The sequence below is a fragment of the Camelus ferus genome, chromosome 2 (genome assembly GCF_009834535.1).
Source record: "Camelus ferus isolate YT-003-E chromosome 2, BCGSAC_Cfer_1.0, whole genome shotgun sequence".
Classification (NCBI taxonomy): Eukaryota; Metazoa; Chordata; class Mammalia; order Artiodactyla; family Camelidae; genus Camelus; species Camelus ferus.
The window spans coordinates 2,744,541-2,747,836 of record NC_045697.1 but is presented as its reverse complement, the minus strand read 5'-3'; positions in this window follow the sequence as shown (position 1 = coordinate 2,747,836).

The following is a 3,296-nucleotide window of genomic DNA, read 5'->3' as shown; positions in this document are numbered from 1 at the left end:
CCCAACAGGTCGTGTCGGTGATGCTGTCCTGCCCCGTTTTCTGTGGGGCGTGTCCCGCCGGCCTTGCCCTCGTGTGCTCTCCCCCGTGCGGGGCTCTCGTGGCGGGAACGAGGCCACTCTGAGAGGCGCCTCTGCCCGGTGCAGCAAGGCAGGGCTGTGGCTGCCGCAGGGCACGGGCCCTTCCCTCAGGACGCCGCCTTTGCTGCTCAGAGTGTGGCCTGACGGACAGCAGTTCACCCCGTGTGGGGGTCTGTCCTGGGGCCCACCCCAACTGCTGGTCAGGACCCCTGAGGTGGGCCCAGCTGGCGGCTGTGGCTCTCAGAACCGCAGAGGGGCTGCTGCAGTGCACTTGGCACCTGGGAGCCTTTCATGCGCTGCTCCCTCTGGGTGGAAAACACTTCCCCATCTTTCCTGCTTGGCAAGTGCCCGTCCTTCAAAACCCAGACAAACCCAGCCCTCTGGGAAGCCTCTCTCCCCCGGCTCCGTTACTGAGCCTTAGGATGGGCCAGTCCCCATCACACGGTCACCATCCTTCTTTTGGGGGTCCGACCCCAGGAGATTCTTGGGGGTGTGGGGTGCCCCTGGGTCCTCTCCTTGACTCCAGGTCCTGGCTGGAGTCAGGTCCGTTTCAGGTGCTCAGAACTGTCTGTTGAGCGAAGCTCAGGTGTCTGCCAGCGTGTCAGCCGTTTGCTGCCTTCGGATCGCTTTCTGCCGACACCCGAGTACTGTGCTCTGTAGTGAGTGTTTTAGTCTTTGGAAATCCACATGGCAGTCAGTAGAGTTTAATTCTTGAATGAATTTCAAGAGCTATGTATTTTCTCACAAGTGTAGATTTTTTTTTTAACAGAAAAAGTCAAGAAATGCAAAACTTCCTGTGAATGATTCAAGAATACCTAAGGCACAAGCCTGTTGAATTCCTCTTAAAAGTGGGGCTCAGGCAGGACCCAGGCGGGCGGGCAGGGCCTGGGCGGTCCCCGTAGGCCCTGACGCCCAGACTCAGATGTGCCTTCTTCCTGCCTTGCAGATGCCCTTCCTGAGAGCTGCTAGGCCTGAGCCCAGGTCAGGGGTCAGGGGTCAGGGCTTGGAATGTGGCCGCTTCAGATCACAGCCTCACAGGTGCTCCAGCCCACGTGCTGCCCCCAGCCCCAGGCTTTCATGAGTCCCATGGGCCTTTGGCCCTCTTACTCAGGGTTCAGGGCCCATTGCAAGGCCCCACCCTCATTCCTGGAACTCAAGCCCAGTGCGCTCAATCCCCGGGCCACACTGGACAGCCACAGCCGATGCACCATCCAGGCAGAGGGACACTGGGGGCAGGGCACGAGGAGACAGCCAGCAGGTATTGAGAAAAAACAAAACCGGCCCAAACAGACTGGCTTTGAATGTGGCCTCAGCCTCTTGGCTGTGTGACCTTGGGCAGGTTAGGGAGCCTCAGTTTCCCCATCTGTAAAGTGGGAATTCCCACACCTCCCGCGTGAAGCAGAGAGACGCACATGGTCATTCCAGCGCACGTAGGTGGGCAGGCCCCGCCTCCGTCCACCTGGGTCTGTGTTCTCCGTGGTGGAGATGTATTTGATGTATTTCCTGTCATAAATCACAATATCACACCTACCCACCCAGAACCCCTGGAAGGGTGGCCACCAGCACCTAGCCCTGGCCACCACTGATGGGATGAGGCCTGAGGATCTGACCCTAGGGAACCAGCCCAAAGCCAGACTCACTCAGGTGGGAATCTGACCCAAGAGGTGCTGAGCGTGTGGTTAGGTGGAGGGTCCTGAGCAGGAAGGATGGCAGCGCCATGTCCCCATAGGCAGGGTCCGGGAACTGTCTCCTTCCCTGTAGCTTGTAGATCCTGGCAGACATCCTGGGAAATTGGTTGGCGGCTCCTGCAGCCTCGGCTTCTCCACCTGTAAGACTTAAGGGGATGGAGGCCCCCGTGGCCGCCTCTGCGGCCCTGGAGGCGGCAGGGCGCGCTGGCCGAGGCCGAGGGCTGAGATGGAGCTGGCTCGGGAGACCAGCAGGGAGCGCGCCTGCCCTGGCTGCTCATCCTCAACCCAGAGAAGCTGGTTCCCGTCCACACTCTCTATCCCAATGTGAAATCAGACAGAGAGGTTGAGACTGTTGCCTAAGGCCACACGGAAAGTGGCAGCACCAGAGCTGGAACCCAGGGCTGCCTGGCTCTAGTGGGCCTGGGATGCGGGAGGAGAAGGGGCTCTCCCTGCCCCTGTGGGTGCTTCACAAGAAGACACATGCCCTGAGGGACAGCCAGGGGCTTCTCGTGACTCGGAGCCCCGGGGGAGGGGGATGTCGCAGCTCCGGATGGGCCGTGCCCTGACGGCACTGCTGAGAGGACTCTGTGCAGAAGTACTTTCCACAGCAAGGGGTGAAGCAGAAAGAATTTATCTTAAACCCTTGGTGCCACAGAACAGAACTTGGTTGGAATTCCCTATTTCTTACACAGTCCGTTTAATCCTGGGGACCTGACTACTGAAAACAAAGTGGAGCCCTCACCCGACCGCCCGGGCCACGTGGGAGTCACGACCATCCTTCAGAGCCAGCTGAGCCCGGCCCAGCTCCACCCACGATGCTCAGTGCCGACTTCGCCTGACTTAACCTCAGGTCTACACGCTCTGCGCGACCCGGACGGGTCCCTCCCTCCTGGCCCCTCCCTCGGCCGGGGGTCCCTCTGCCCTGGGGATGCAGGCCAAGGGCTGCGTGTACTCCTCCCCCGCGGAGGCACCCGCCTGCCCAGAGGCTCCAGCAGAGGCCCAGCGGTGTTGGGAGCCATTCCTTGGCACAAGTGAAAACCACAACTCAAGCTCCCCCTCCTGCTCCAAATGAAAACTGCTTGGTTAGCCAGGCAGCCCGCCCTCTGTCGGCTCACGGAGGGCCTGGCTGCAGCCGGGGAGCTGGGGGCCTCAGCAGCAGAGCCCCCAAGACCGCCTGCTGGCTTCTCATTGGGCCGACCGAAGGCACTGCCCCATTGGAGCCCACCTGGCACCAGTCATGGGGTCAGCATGTGGCCTGGTAGGACTGGAGAGCCTGTGACCTCTCCAATTTCCCCAGCCTGGCCTGGGCCACCGAACCCCTCACGACACCCTCCCCACTCCCAGCACTGAACCCTCCCTCCCATCCCCCACAGCTGCAAGGGCGAGCATTTTGGGCTGTGAGACGCAGGGCGGTGACATTCCAGGCAGTCACCCCAGATGCTAGCCTGCTGCCAGGGGCTGTGAGGGCGGGTGGTGCTGGCGCCCCTGTGGCCGTATACTGCCCATCAGGAGCCCTGGCGCCCCCTCCCC